Genomic DNA, 16,796 nt, shown 5'->3' with positions numbered 1-16,796 from the left:
CTCTACCACCCCTTCTACGGTGGACTACTTTATTTTTAATTTCCATTGTACATTTTTTTTCTTTTTTACATAAAGAAGACAACAAGCAGAAGGGGGAAGAAGTTGCAGATGTTGCAGGTTCAGGACTGCTCTCAGAAATACCTGTTTCAGAACTTCTTGCTTCTGTTTGTTCTTCTGGTCTCCTGATACTAGGTTTCTGGGTGGCTCTTGGATGTTTATTCCTCAGGTGTCTGTGGACCCACCTTTGGTGGAAATCACATTCCTACATATGTAACATTTTGCTGACTCTGAAGACACTTTGGAAAAAACATTCCAAATTGCATTCCATTGTCTCCCAGCTGTATTGCTCTCCTAAATGCACAGGGTTCGTACGGTCATGAAAAACCTGGAAAAGTAATGGAATTTTAAAATGGCAATTTCCAGGCCTGGAAAAGTTTTGGAAAATGAATAAACTCAGAAAGTTTTGGAAAAGTCATGGAAATTTGTTTTTCAAAAATATCTGTGTACTTGAATTTGTTCAATTGATAATATTGGTTTTCAAATTGCAATAATTTTTTCGTTCGGGCGATCAGTCACATCCCAGTCAGCACAAGTACGTCGGCGCTACGTCGCTGATAAGTTTTTTTAAGGTCGGTATTTAGTAGCTTTTCAGTCATTTGCACATTGGGCGTTTAAGCGAGCAACACTTTTCAACACCGCGACGATCTGACGTTTTCGCGAATAAAACGCGATGCTTCGTAATGGAACGCGATCCATATGCGACCATCCGCCGTTTATGCGACGTATTGCCTACGTACTTGTGCTGACAGGGATCACGTGACATGTTCTCTGCTTGGGGCAACTCAGTTGCAGCTGAGCAAAAATTTACAGGCTAAACAGCTAGACATGCATGTCAGGCTATGGGACGGGTCCCATAAAAAAACAGCATTTTTTTGCCCTGAAGAAGGCCACAGAGGCTGAAACACGTTGGCATGTTTTTAATGGATAGCCAAGTTTAAATAAAGGCTTTTAAAACTTATATTCCTTGTGAGTGCCTCAGAACTACTGTTTATTAAGTAATGAATATTTACCTTTAAGTCATGGAAATGTAATGGTAAAAATGTGTACGAACCCTGAATGCAGAGCGTTCACTGGTTTAGTTTTATTGCTGCCACTATCAGAGAGCAGCGTGCCACTGATCATCCACTCTATACATGCACAACAGATGCTGACCAATCAGACCTATGAGAATACGTACAGTACAAAGGAGTGCAAATTTCTCATAATTTAGCCCATTATAATTAGCACACAAGTATATACAGTTGTGTTCAAAATTATTCAACCCCCACTGAAATTGAGTGTTTTGTTTGACATTGAGTGTTGAGTTTGACATTGATTTTGATCATTTCAGTCATCTTGTTTACAATTACATCAAAGAGGCACTTGTAAGTCAGACAAATATAACATAACATGTATAATGAAATAACCACAAATGTCTTTTCTGTGCTCACATCATTATCAGTTTTATTCAACCCCCAAGTGACATTCATTCTTAGTACTTAGTACAACATCCTTTTCCAGTTATAACATCTTTTAAACGTGAAGCATAGCTTGACACAAGTGTCTTGCAGCGATCTACGGGTATCTTAGCCCATTCTTCATGGGCAAAAGCCTCCAGTTCAGTCACATTCTTAGGCTTGCGCGCTGCAACTGCTTTCTTTAAGTCCCACCAGAGGTTCTCAATCGAATTTAAGTCCTGTGACTGCGATGGCCACTCCAAAATGTTCCAGCCTTTAATCTGCAACCATGCTCTAGTGGACTTGGAGGTATGCTTGGGATCATTGTCCTGTTGAAAGGTCCAACGTCTCCCAAGCCTCAGGTTTGTGACGGACTGCATCACATTTTCTTCCAATATCTCCTGGTACTGAAGAGAATTCATGGTACCTTGCACACGCTGAAGCTTCCCTGTACCTGCAGAAGCAAAACAGCCCCAAAGCATGATTGACCCCCCGCCATGCTTCACAGTAGGCAAGGTGTTCTTTTCTTCATAGGACTTGTTCTTCCTCCTCCAAACATAGCGTTGATCCATGGGCCCAAACAGTTCTAATTTTGTTTCATCAGTCCACAGAACACTATCCCAAAACTTTTGTGGTTTGTCCACATGACTTTTGGCATACTGCAGTTGACTCTTCTTATTCTTTGGAGACAGCAATGGGGTGCACCTGGGAGTTCTGGCATGGAGGCCTTCATTGCACAGTGTGTGCCTTATTGTCTGAGCTGAAACTTCAGTACCCGCATCTGACAAATCTTTTCTCAGTTCCTCAGCAGTCACACGGGGACTTTTCTCCACTTTGCGCTTCAGGTAGCGCACAGCAGTCGAAGTCAGCATCTTCTTTCTGCCATGACCAGGTAGCGTTTCAACAGTGCCCTTTGCCTTGAATTTGCGAATGATGCTTCCTATGGTGTCTCTTGGAATGTTTAACATTTTTGCAATCTTCTTATAGCCATTGCCCTTCTTGTGAAGAGAAATCACCTCTTCTCTTGTCTTCCTGGACCATTCTCTTGACTTCATCATGTTTGTAAACACACCAGTAAATGTCTAGAAGGAGCTGAGTATCACAGTCATTTTAAATCTGCCTAATTGGTGCTTATTATGCTTGATTGCTGCTCGTTGACATCCACAGGTGTTTTCAATACCTGATCGAAAACACTTGAATGAACCTCTGTTCTTAAGAGTGGTAGTCTTTAAGGGGTTGAATAATTGTGTCAATGAAGAAATCACAAAAAAAACATTTAATACTGTATTACAAAAACAATTGATGTCATTTTAGTTGCATTTGGTTCTTTAAAAAGTCCTTGTAAGATTTAATTCTGAACACAATTACAAATGTACACTGAATTCCCTAAAACCCTTTACAGCATTGGGGGTTGAATAATTTTGAACACAACTGTACATGCTATGGCAGGCTATAGATTTACTTGAATAACGTATAGCACCAAAGTTTTTAAATTTTTAAATTTTATTTATTACTATAGGCTGCAAATAAATATACAGAATATTCACATGTTAATAATCACAAGTTTTATTAGTCAATATTTTGCCAAACAAACAAGCTCTCACTGGTTAAATTCACTGTCAATACTTATTCTGGCCAGTAGATGCCAGTACATAGTCCGTGTTGGGCCCATAGACTCAGAGAACGACCGAAAGACCAAGTTACCCGGAAGATTCAACGAACAATGTTCAAGTTCAAGTTCAATTCTTTATTGTCATGTGTACAAGTACAAGTACCGTGTACAATGAAATGCTTACTTGCATGAGCTCCTGCAGACAGTGAACATAGACAGCAAGACAGACAACATGATGACATGAGATGACATGAATGATAAAGTGAATTTTAAATAAGTAGAATAAATAAGACCAAGTAAAATAAATAAGACCAAGAGACAGAGAGAAGTATATGTATGGGTAGCAGTGGAGGTGACAAAGGTTACTGATTGTTCATGAGTCTGATTGCAGTTGGGTAGAAACTGTTCCTAAACCTGGAGGTACGCGTCCGAATGGACTTCAGTCGCTTCCCAGATGGTAGGAGGGTGAAAAGTGACAGTGCAGGGTGGCTGGGGTCTTGCCTGATACGGTTCACTTTCCTGAGACAGCGTGTAGTGTGGATATCGCGGATCGCAGGGAGCTGTGTGCCCGTGATCTTCTGTGCTGAGTGCACCACACGCTGCAGAGCTCTGTGGTCCTGAACTGAGCAGCTACTGTACCATGATGTGATGCATCCTGTCAGGATGGATTCCACAGTACACCTGTAGAATCTGCACAGGGTTGTGGGGGACATCCGGGCTTTCCTCAGTCTCCTGAGGAAGTAGAGGCGTTGTTGTGCTCTCTTGACTATTGCAAAAAGAAGACCCCTGGAATTCCCTGACCGGGAATCGAACCCGGGAGTGCCAAATCCTGACCACTAGGGACCCCAACAGACCTAACATCTACAGGTCACTTGGGAGAGAGACACCAACATTTTGGATGCAGTTCTCTACAATCCCACTGCACATGGGCTCATCCGGGATTTGAACCCGGGACCTCTCGCACCCGAAGCGAGAATCATACCCCTAGACCAACAAGCCCCTGAATGTGAGGCAAATGAAATGGTGAAATGGTGAAATGGTGAACCACTGAACGAATGAGTGAATGAAAAGACCTGATGGAAAAAGGACGCTGAATGAACTGGTGAACGACCAGACCCGATGACTATTGTAATCAGCAGATTTTCTAGTTCAGTGAATTGTTCTAAACTGCAATAACACTTCAGGTCAGTGGGGGCACTCAGATAGAGTGGTGGTCACTCTGATCAGACAGAGCGCGATGTCAATGTAGTCGCTGATTTCAAGTCAGTGGAACTGTACAGTTAGTGGGAGGTGCTTGGTGAATTTAAGTGTGCCAGCTATGACTAAGTGTCACGGCTGTGTTTCTCATACTGTTTAGTGATAGGCCACTCTATTCCCTTTCCAACACAGTCACCGCTTCCCGTAATAGGTCAGCAACAGATTTAGCCATGTGCATGGACGACAGCGAACCCTGCAACCACACCGACAACAGCATGACAGTAACTGAAATCTCTATGGTTTATCCCCGCCCATTGCCGTGACCACTAATTAGTATATATTTGCATGAAGTGAACATGAAAATGAAAAGGCAAAACATGAAAGGAAAAGTTAAAGAGCAGCAGACAGCGCTTTGGAATCATTTGACTTCGGCTTTTAATTTTTTCACATTCAGCGCTATTCATGCTGGAAATGAAAATCCAAACAGGGACTTTGCTATTGATTTATCCAACATACAACATATGAAGATAAATATTCAAAAACAAGTGTTAGTGTAACAATTAGACAAACCCCTTTAAACCACAATATGGCATATCAACATACCATCTTTTGTTTTTGTTCTGGGCCCTCCAACTGTAATTTGAGTCCCTCAAGCTCTTGCACTGTCCTGCAGGGACTTCTCAAAGGAAATGTTCTCCCTGGATGCTGGGCCAGGGGGATTTTTTTTTAATGGTCTGGACCAGGCGTTCAATGCTGTTTGCAATGTCTGCCTGCATCCTTTCAATTGCCATCATGATTCTTTTTTTTCTAGATTGGATTATTAATTGATGGAGGTGTTAAAAATTGAGATAAGAAAAAAGGTGTTTAAATATTCAATTATTTGCTCAGTGGCATTCAAGGATAGGCATGGTACTGCAGAAGAAGATGTAGACATTGACTCTTTGTTGCAAGATGCATTGCTATGGCCTTTACTTTTTGGCAAGGACTGTCAATAATGAATGAAAAGTACAACTGTACATTTACCTGCATTTACTGCATCTTCTGCAAGGCTGCTTTCAAATCTGTGCTCTGTTTGTGATACAAATTTGTAAGATAAATTTAATTCTATTGCTATGATAATTGCGTGTTAGACAAAATTTTGTGACTGTTCATCATATTTTCATAGACTTCTGGTTGAACACTGAACATGATTTCACAGTCAGGTTTTGTAAAGGTGTCCTCATTACTCAATATGATAAATATTATTTAATAGGAATGTAACGATACCAAAAACTCACAATACTATAATAATAAAAAATAATATCACGATAAAATGTTCACGATATAATGATTATCCTGATATAAAAACTCTTTTAATAATTAATAATCAACATGTTTATATCAAATTAGATCTTCCTTTAAAAATAAAGTGCTTCTGCTTTTCTTCATAAGTGAAATATCCAGCTATGACCTTAAGCATTTGCCAGAACTTAGCAGTAATTGTCCTTTGCAATGAATGATTGAACAATGCATGCAATTACAAAATACAACATGGCCGCATGGCTCAATCAGCTGAGTGTGACATGATCTGTATACTCCTCAGTCTTGTGTTCAAATCCCATCTCCTCTGTTTTTGTATTTTTGTAGATTTTATTCCCTTGTGTTTCATTTGTATCTATTTTCTAGTTCCTGACATTCTGTGGATTGTTTTTCAGTTTGGGTTTTTTGCTTTGCCTTGGTTCCGTTTTACCTGCCTCTGTTATTTTCCCAGTGTTTAGTTTCTGTTTCATCGTTTCTTTGTCAGTTCTTAGTTTCCCTGTTTAGTTTTTGAGTTCCTTGAGTTAATTAATAGTTCCACCTGTCACCAGTTCTTGTGCTTGCCCTTGTGTATTTTACCCTGTGTGCTCGCTGTACTGCACCCTCCCCGATTGGTTAATTGTTTTCACCTGTCCTGTATTATCCTTGTTAACTTTTTGTATTTAAGTTCCAGATCCTGTTCTGTTCCTGCTGGAGTCATTGATGTTGAATGTCTGTATGTGTCCTGCCAAACAAGATGAACACAAGTGGATCCAGGCAACCAAGTTTATTAGGGATTAAACAAAGGGTAGTCGTGAGCTGGGTCAAAGTTGTTGTCAATAGCCGTCTGATCGTATCGCCAAAAGCCAAAACGCAATCCAAAGCCGTGGTCGAGAGAGGGGAAGCCGAAGGTCGAGAAGCCGGTAGATCAATCCTTGGATGTAGACGACGAACACGGGTGGAATACACGAGGGGCTTCACGGGAAGGGCAGGAGGCGTGGGAGGCTCGGCAAGGGCAAGAAGAACAGACCGTAAATGGGGAAGAAACACAGTTAAACCGCTCAGCATGTGCATAGCAACTGTAAGGGCTCACAACGGAAGCACATCACGATAACAGCTCTACAAGCTGATTACTCCCGATATAACTCCACTGCATGAATTCGTTCTACCGACTTGGGAGACAATGTGGATATGGTGAGGAAGGACACAACAGAAATTTAAAATACAGCTACGTTTATTCGAACACCATTAGGCAACCCACACAGGCACTTGCACACAGCATCCGTGCCATTTAATATACATGCACATACGATAAAATCACTAATCGATTGCGATTAAACCACTTCATCACAAGAGCACAGCGCTAATAATCACACAGCAAAGTCAATGACACAAACGCACACGTGGGATTACTCATTAAAACACAGTAATACCATGCTATGGTGTTCCAAACATTTTCTATAAACGCAACTCACAATTACAATAGTAAAAAACACCTTTCACCATAGACGAGGATAGGAGCTGGAAAAACACCCGCCAGTTCCAATCAGGAGCATTACCCGTCCGTTTAACCCCCCTTTCTAGAACCTACGATAGAAAGAGAAACATCTTAATAAATTTAGGGACCGCGTCTTACCAGCTCCCATTTCCATTAAAAGAAAGCTTGGCCGCACTCCCCGTCCATTACACTTATGCGCCATTTATACATCCGGGAGACTAATAACCTCGGTAACTGCAACTGAGTGCCGAAAGCACACCTCAGTCCTCCCCTAACGCGCATCCATCAAAATAAGAGTCCCCCCAAATACAACACCCACTGTATGTCCCCTTACATCTCATCCCCCAATTTTAAAATCACCATGTCCTCGTGGTTCACCATTCGAGACTGCACAGTAGCAAGCTGGTAGCTTCCCCTTAGTGGTTCTGGCAGATCTCCGCAGCTCGGTGAGCGATCTACGCCGGGGAGAGGAGGGCAGTGCATGGGCCCATCCGGAGCCACACTAACCTGCCAGAGAAAGTTGAGAAAAATAAAAATTCAAATCCATAAGTATCTCCGAATTACTCAACCTACCCACTACCACTTCAACAGAAGGACAACGAATTTCGTCCTCCTCAATTGGGGTAGCAATAAATTCACCTCGCTGAAGTGTTGACACACTTTCAGAATTTGCCGTGGTGGACAGCGCCACTTAAAGGCAGGTGTCCCAATACTTTTGGCAATATAGTGTACTTGCTGGTTGTCATGTTCCCTCATTCCCGTCATGTACCTGTGCAACCAGTAGGTGTCACTAGCCACCACATCCCTTCCTATGGTGTCCATCACTTGCACCTGTCACTCGTTGACCACTCCCCAGATAGCAATATTCAGACGGGCCAATGATTGGCTGACCAGCGGTTTGCATCTAGGTCCGATTATGGCCCAAGCACTCGGACTGCAATTGGGCCAAATGTGGCTCACCTTCCTGCCCGATAGAGCCACCTGCAGTTTCATGAGTCAGGATAACTACAGCTGCCATGCAAATCATTACGTCCCGTTGTGAATTTCACTAGTGTGGGCTACAGCCTATGTTTCAATATTTAAAATTACTACAGCTGTGGGTAGTGACCGAAAGAACGAGGTCACGAATACAAGCAGCCAAAATGGGTTTTCTCCGCAGGGTGGTTGCGCTCTCCCTTAGAGATAGGGTGAGGAGCTTGGTCACTCGGGAGGGACTCAGAGTAGAGCCGCTGCTCCTCCGCATCGAGAGGAGCCAGATGAGGTGGCTTGGGCATCTGGTCAGGATGCATCCCTGGTGAGCTGTTCCGGGCATGTCCCACTGGGAGGAGGCCCCGGGGAAGACCCAGGACATGCTGGAGAGACTATGTCTCTCTGCTGGCCTGGAAACGCCTCAGGATCCCTCCAGAGGAGCTGGACGAAGTGGCTGGGGAGATGGCAGTCTGGGTTTCCCTGCTTAGACTGCTGCCCCCACGACTCGACCTGGAAAAGTGCTAGGAGATGGATGGATGGATGGATGGATGGATGGACTGCAGGTTAATTGTTCATAGAAATATTAGAAAGACTAATTACTTGTACAGATTAATATATGGTGAAAAAAGTTAAAATTTGTAACAAAAAAAGGACAATATACTGGCAGAAAATTACGGGTACTTTTTCCTTAAAGTTAACAGATACTTCCTTTAACAGTCAAAAATGCAAACCCTCTGAATTCACCTGTTTCCATACATTATATGGAGAGACCCTTATACTGACACAGAGAATACTATGAATTTACTCGATTTTCTGTGCACTTCACAGACATTTCCTTCATCTCTGTAACGGCATATACTGTAAATGAATTCATTTACTGTGCACTTCAGTTTCTATAACAAATGGAATATATTGTAATTGTTGGTCAGGTCTGTCAATTCACTGAAAACTTCATGGTTAGTTTCATCTGTTATAGAAAGTTGGGCTCAGAATTTTGTTTTAACTGTCTAGGCAGAAGAGTTAACTGTCTATACTAAAATCAACTGTACAAATATGCACAACAGGAAGAAATTAAATCACACATTTAATTCTTTAATACAAATATTAAAGCTGCATCTTCCATTTTTATTTTTTCTCACCGTCTCAGCATTCACAAAACTAACTACATTCCTTTAAAACAGGATTTTAATTTATATCAACTGCAAACAGAATGATTTTAATTTATATCAACAGAAAGTTTCTAAAAGAGCAAACTGCACAAATGCACAAGTCGCGACTTTTGAAGTTATCGACCAGGGGCTGCTCGCCACAATAACTCGTAACCAAGGTGGCGGACGTGACTCACCCGATCATGCCCGGCGGACGCGGAGGAGAAAACGCGGACGGCGTGGCGGGATCCAAGCGAGGGCGAAACGCCGTGGACTACGACTTTCACTGCCTAGCATTTTCCTGGCTAATGTCCAGCCTCTGGACAACAAACTGGACGATCTCCGTGGTAGACTTCGTCTTCAGCGAGATCTGCGTGGTTGTTGTGTTTTCTGCCTAACAGAAACATGGCTCACCGCCTGCACACCGGATTCGGCTGTCCAGCCAGACGGCTTCTCTATCTACCGCGCTGATCGGTCGGTCTCCTCGGGGAAAAAGAGAGGGGGCGGGGTATGCTTCCTCATCAACTACGCTTGGTGTACGGATGTGGAAGTTATCTCACAAAGCTGTTCTCCGGACCTGGAGTGTCTGATCATCAAGTGCCGGCCGTTTTACCTGCCTAGGGAGTTTACAGCTGTGCACATGGCGGCTGTTTACATCCCCCCGCAAGCAAACACCAGCAATGCACTTAAGGAACTATACCGCCTCATTACGGACTGCGAAAACTCACACCCCGAAGGTCTGGTTATCATCGCCGGAGACTTCAACAAAGCAAGCCTCAGGTCGGTTTACCCCAAATACTACCAACATGTCTCCTGCCCCACCAGGGGTGCTAATACGTTGGACCATTGCTACACCGCACACAAAAACGCGTACCGCTCGCTCCCACGGCCGAACCTCGGGCAGTCTGATCATCGCTCTGTGCTGCTCCTCCCTGTTTACAAGCAGCAGTTGAAGCGCGTAGAACCGGCCGTGCGAGAGGTGCACTGCTGGACTCCGGAAGCGGAGGAGACGCTTAGGGACTGCTTTGAATTTGTGGACTGGGATGTTTTCAAAGAGTCCTCCGGAAATCTGGATGAGTATGCCACAGTGGTCACGGGCTTCATCGGGAAATGTGTGGAAGACTGCATTCCCACAAAGTCTGTACGCGTATTTCCCAACCAGAAGCCCTGGATGTGTGCTGAAGTTCGCCGGCGGATCCAGGACCGTAGCAGTGCGTTTCACTCCGGAGATACTCAGGCATACAAAAAGAGCCGGTACGATCTCCGAAAAGCCATTACATACGCAAAGCGTCAGTACGCCCACAAATTAGACTCTCAGTTTAACAACACAGCAGACGCTCGTCGGATGTGGCAGGGCATTCATTCGATCACGGACTACAAACCCCGGACACACGCAGACACAGTTACCGCCGCTTCACTCCCGGACGAGCTGAACGAGTTTTTCGCTCGCTTTGAGCTTACTAACTCGAACAAGCCTGTGCGTCCCCCCGCAGTGCCGCAAGATTCCAGCCTGAGGCTCTCCGAGGATGATGTGAGGAGGTCTTTTTCCCGACTCAACATCCGGAAAGCACCTGGCCCAGACGGAGTCTCAGGTCGCGTCTTAAAGACATGTTGCGATCAACTAGCTGCAGTCTTTACGGACATTTTTAATACATCTCTGAAAGTCTCATCTGTCCCCACCTGCTTCAAGCATTCAGCCATCATCCCTGTCCCAAAGAAAAATAAAATAGACTGCCTTAATGATTACCGCCCAGTAGCACTTACTCCCATAGTCATGAAGTGCTTCGAGAGGCTGGTGCTAGAACACATCAAAGACACCATCCCTGACAGTCTGGACCCCTTCCAGTTTGCCTATCGTAGCAATAGGTCCACAGAGGATGCCATCTCTATCACACTCCATACCACCCTGTCCCATCTGGAAAACAAGAACTGTTATGCCAGGCTGCTGTTTGTGGACTACAGCTCTGCATTTAACACCGTCATTCCATCCCAGCTCATCACTAAACTCCTGGATCTGGGGCTGTGCAACTGGGTACTGGATTTCCTCACCGACAGACCTCAGCAAGTGCGTATGGGTGGAAAAACCTCCTCCATCATCACCATCAGCACTGGCACCCCACAGGGAAGTGTGCTGAGCCCCCTGCTTTACTCTCTATACACCCATGACTGTGTAGCTAAGTACAGCTCCAACTCCATCTTTAAGTTTGCTGACGATACCACCGTAATAGGTCTGATCAGCGAGGACAATGAGACGGCCTATAGGGAGGAGGTCAGACACCTGGGAGATTGGTGTCAGAACAACAACCTCTCCCTCAACGTCAAGAAAACGAAGGAGATGATTGTGGATTTCCGCAAACAGGCAACAGAGCACAGCCCCATCTACATCGGAGGTGAGGCTGTGGAGCAGGTCAGCAGCTTTAGGCTCCTCGGAGTCACCCTCACTGCTGACCTCAAATGGTCAAGTCACACGGCGGCAATAGTCAAGAGAGCACAACAACGCCTCTACTTCCTCAGGAGACTGAGGAAAGCCCGGATGTCCCCCACAACCCTGTGCAGATTCTACAGGTGTACTGTGGAATCCATCCTGACAGGATGCATCACATCCTGGTACAGTAGCTGCTCAGTTCAGGACCACAGAGCTCTGCAGCGTGTGGTGCACTCAGCACAGAAGATCACGGGCACACAGCTCCCTGCGATCCGCGATATCCACACTACACGCTGTCTCAGGAAAGTGAACCGTATCAGGCAAGACCCCAGCCACCCTGCACTGTCACTTTTCACCCTCCTACCATCTGGGAAGCGACTGAAGTCCATTCGGACGCGTACCTCCAGGTTTAGGAACAGTTTCTACCCAACTGCAATCAGACTCATGAACAATCAGTAACCTGTGTCACCTCCACTGCTACCCATACATATACTTCTCTCTGTCTCTTGGTCTTATTTATTTTACTTGGTCTTATTTATTCTACTTATTTATAATTCACTTTATCATTCATGTCATCTCATGTCATCATGTTGTCTGTCTTGCTGTCTATGTTCACTGTCTGCAGGAGCTCATGCAAGTAAGCATTTCATTGTACACGGTACTTGTACTTGTACACATGACAATAAAGAATTGAATTGAATTGAATTGGTCTTTGAGTCACACAAATTATCTGAACATACCTTCAATTCAATTTAATTTATTTTTGTATGGTGCCTGTCACAGCAGAGTCATCCAAAGGCACTTTACATGCATGTGTTGTGATACATTACAAAATCATTAGAGAGTATAATACAGAACAGGAAAAAGGAAGGAAAGAAATTAAATAAAGAAAGCCAGAAGACAAAAGAGGAGAGGAACCAAGAACTCCCAAGTAAGGAGGAAAATGATGCTACGATTATACAATTCCTTGGTAAGACCCCAGTGTGCAGGTTTGGTCACCATACCTTAAAAAGGACATTGCTGCCTTGGAAAAGGTTCAATGTAGGGCTACAAGAATGATTCCTGTTCTTAGAGGTATGTCTTATGAGGAGAGGTTAGCTGAGCTGAATCTGTTCAGCTTTGAGCAAAGGAGATCCTGGTATACTGTATATGATTCTAACAGGTCTGGATGCTGCTCAAATGCCAAATAGTTACATATTAATATTATTTTAAATACTAGAACTCGTGGCCATAGGTGGAAATTAGCAAAAGAACGTTTTAAACTGAATGTGAGAAAACACTTCTTTAAACAGCGTGTAGTTAGAGTATGGAATAGTTTTCCTGTTCATGTAGTGCAAGCTCAGGACCCACAATATAAGGTGCAGAGCTATTAGTTAAGTTCTCCCCAAACGAGCTTGATGGGCCGAATGGCCTCCTCTCGTTTGTAAATTTCTTATGTTCTTATTATTTTTTTAGTCCAAACTTGGTACCTATTTGGAATAATAGATATACAGTATTACCCACAGAAATAAGACCACGAACCATGAACGTTGGGTCGAGTAGAACATCTGGTCAGCTTTGCATCTATTGCACGTCACAGGAAATGTTCTGTTTTTTGAAAACTTCTGTTTAAAATATGTTACACAGTTTATTAAAAAAAGAATTTGATATTGTTCTAAATGCTATTCCAGGTGCACATTTAATGTTGGTCAGGAACCTTTTTAACAATTCTCTCCTTAGCCTCCCTCCTCCTCTCCAGTACAATGGTATTATTTTTAAGGAGGGTAAATTCCCAAATAAAATTATTATTAATATTATAATTTATTAATAAATTATTATTGTCTTACTTATTAACTATTTCCTGGCCTTTCCAATAAAAATGCAAATTAACCATTATATACATTTGCACTAAATATATTTATTATCCAATCCCCCCCAAAGTCAAAGAGTTACACTTTAAAGTATTCAGTGCTATACAGTATATCCCTGTAATTAATTCCTTCATGTTAAATTTAACAGACATTTTGGGTTGACTTGCAAGTTTGGTTAAGTACAAAATTTCATTTTTTGACTTCCTTTACTTGTAATAATATTATCTTTGGTGTTGTCCTAAATGATGATACGCTTGATCTTTTACTTAATAATATTATATTGTTGGGAAAATCTTTTTTCATAAAACAAGATTCTTTAAAACTTCTCCAAACGTTTTCATCTTCAAAAAAGAACTTTCTCAGTTCTTCACGGCTTTGAAGTTCTTGGGGAAATAACTGCACTGAGACTTTTGCAAAGGGTAAAAGATCTAGGTTTTTTCTTCACTTTATGTTATTTATTTATTTTTTAGTTAAAAAATGCTTCCAAGCTGTATGTATGTTGCATGTTTATCATCATTTGTCTTTCCTTTCTTCTCCCCTTTTATATGCTGATGGTTTTGTGATACTACAACTTATATATTGTTGCATTGCTGTTTGTACATTTCTAGATTCAAATAAAGTTAAAAGAAACAATAATAATTAAAAGTTTAATAATTATTGTAAATGAAGTATACAATGTAATTGATGAGCAATGCATTTAAATAGTCAGAAAATAGGAAATGATAGTATGAGATGATGACACGTAACATTTTGAGCATTACCGTAGAAATGTTTATCAAAATGGTAGATGAAAAACAGAAGGAAAATCTTGTGACTATCTTTTGGAGAAATATTGCAATTGCTGCAGTTTACACAGGCTGAAGTAACATTGAAGTTTGATAGATTTCTGAAAGTGAAATGGTAGTAATATATAAGTAGATAAAAAAAATATGGACTTAGATGAAGGGAAAGGTGATTAATATTTAAATGTTTAAATAAACAATAAGGAGATGTCAGCTGCATTAACCAAGGTTGTTGTTAGACATATTATGACAGTGGCTAAATTGGAAATGAAGTGCAGACTGTAACTGATGGCCAATGCATTGAATTAGTCAGAAAGAATGAAAATGGTAGATGAGAAACAGAAGGGAAATGTGGTGACTAGCTGTTGGAAAAAATTGAAATTGCTGCAGTGAACATCACTGAAGTTTGATACATTTCTAAAAGTCAAATGGCAGGATAATGAAACCAATTTATTAATATTGACTGAGGTGAAGGTAATGGTGATTAATATTTAAATATTTGATGAGAAATAAGCTAATTTCAGTTGCATTAACCAAGGTTGGTCTTAGAAATATTATGACAGTTGCTAAATTGTAAATGAAGTACAGACTGTAACTGATGGCCAATGCATTTAAATAGTCAGAAAGTAGTTAATGCTACTATAAGATGATACCTGACATTTGAACATTACCGTAGAAATGTTGATTAAGGTACAATAAATGGAAAACGGTAGATGAGAAACAGAAGGGAAATGTGGTGAGTAGCTGTTCAAAGAAATTGCAATTGCTGCAATGTACAGAGCCTGAAGCATCACTGAAGTTTGATACATTTCTAAAAGTCTAATGGCAGGAAAATTAAAGCAATTTAAAAATATTAACTGAGATCAAGGTAATGGTGATTAATCTTTAAATATTTGATGAGAAATAAGGTAATATCAGCTGCATTAGCCTATGTTGGTCTTAGACATATTTACAGAGTAGCTGTAGCGCCCCCCTTTGACCAATCAGCACAAAAAGTGTAGGGTCTGTCTGTGGGCCAGAGATAAATCAGTTGGTCAATTTTTGAGAGGATTGGATGAAGCATGCCAGAGATATAACTGTTTGATTGAAATGGGCATGGAAATGGTTTGGCCAACAGGTGGAGGCAGCGCTCCATTTTAGAAATACTATTTAATACTTTTAGGCCTTCTCATGTGTAAATGAAGTCTGATAATGTTATATGAGGGAAATAGGTGAAAAATGAAAGGAAATTAAAAATATGGACTAAGGTGAAGGGAAAGGTAACAATTCCTTGAAGGTTTTATGAGAAAGAAGGACATTTCAGCTGAATTTGCTAAGGTAGGTCTTAGACATATATGGACAGTAACTGTAGCGCCCCCATTTGACCGATCGGCACCAAATTTGGTGGGTCTGTCTGAGGTGCAGTCGTACATTAGTTGGTCAAATTTGGTGATGATCAGATGAAGTATGCCTCTGATTTAGCTGTTTGATTGAAATGATCATGGAAATGCTGTAGGTTCAGTGTGGCTGGTGGCTATACTGTACAGGCAAGTGAAGTTATCTTTATAAATTATACATATGGGCAGTGTCCTGATTTTTCTACTACCAGATTGACCTACTTAGGCTGGACATTGCAGTAGTTACAGTAATATGTTATTAATTAAGTTTTTAAATATGACAAGGGAATGCAAATGACTATCATGGGACATTGCATATTTCTTGATTTGACATGACTCACAGAACTTGCAGGGCAAAAGATTTTAACCAGTAATATGTCACTGGATCAAAAATGAGATAAATGTAAGTTGAGCTGATTTTGCAGTTTATACAGTGATGTTATATTGCTGTAGCACCCCCGTTTGACTGATCGGCACCAAATTTGGAGGGCCCTTCTCCAGTAATATCCTACATTACATATTTAAGTTTGATGATGATTGGTTGAGGCAGGCCTGAGATATAGCTGTCTGATTGAAATGGGTGTGGCACCACTATGGTTTGGGTGTGGCTGGTGGCCATACCTAATGGAAAGTTTATGATTTTTTTAATAATTTTATATAGGGACTGTCTCCTGATTTAAATGATACCAGATTTGTGTAGGTTTGGTGAAAATCCTAGGAGGATAAGAAAAAACCCTGTTTTCAGACTTTTACAAAATAGGCAAAAAGGGCAATAGTTATGATGAAGTTCTTTATAACATTAAATTTGCCATGATCTAGTGGATAGGATTCGCAACAATTCTCAATTTTGTCTTTAACAGTTCAGGAGAAATAGGCAGAAATGCAAAACTTGTTGCTGTAGCGCCCCCATCTGGTTGATTGCGGTGTCCTTAACATGGTATGCTAAGGGTCGAGAATCAAATGTGACAACCTGTTTTGGTTGAGATTCGGTATTGTTTAGCCTGTCAAATGGCTGCTTCATTTTGATTGGCTGATGATGACCATGATTTTATGATCAATGACTGCTGTGATATATGTCTGATCTCAGAATTGGTTGTAGTACATATCTGCCAAATTTCAATTAGATTGGTCAATGCAGTCAGGAGATATTGGCAGTTTTTAGTTGTAG

At 41.6% G+C, this 16,796-nt stretch overlaps 1 long non-coding RNA gene and 1 other non-coding gene across 2 annotated transcripts; both read right to left on the bottom strand.

Annotated features, from left to right (window-relative positions):
- Positions 1-4,035: 4,035 nt before the first annotated feature.
- trnap-cgg (transfer RNA proline (anticodon CGG)) lies at positions 4,036-4,107 on the bottom strand. The gene has a single exon. It is a non-coding gene; the product is annotated as a tRNA-Pro (tRNA).
- Positions 4,108-6,796: 2,689 nt separating this feature from the next.
- Positions 6,797-10,027, bottom strand: LOC140587624 (uncharacterized). Its single transcript, XR_011989275.1, has 2 exons — positions 9,393-10,027; positions 6,797-8,568 (listed from the first exon to the last, which is right to left on the bottom strand). It is a non-coding gene; the product is annotated as an uncharacterized lncRNA (long non-coding RNA).
- Positions 10,028-16,796: the final 6,769 nt, after the last annotated feature.

Source organism: Paramormyrops kingsleyae, chromosome 2 (assembly GCF_048594095.1).
Source record: "Paramormyrops kingsleyae isolate MSU_618 chromosome 2, PKINGS_0.4, whole genome shotgun sequence".
NCBI lineage: Eukaryota > Metazoa > Chordata > Actinopteri > Osteoglossiformes > Mormyridae > Paramormyrops > Paramormyrops kingsleyae.
Note: the sequence above shows the minus strand (reverse complement) of the source record. Positions and strands in the feature narration are given on the sequence as shown.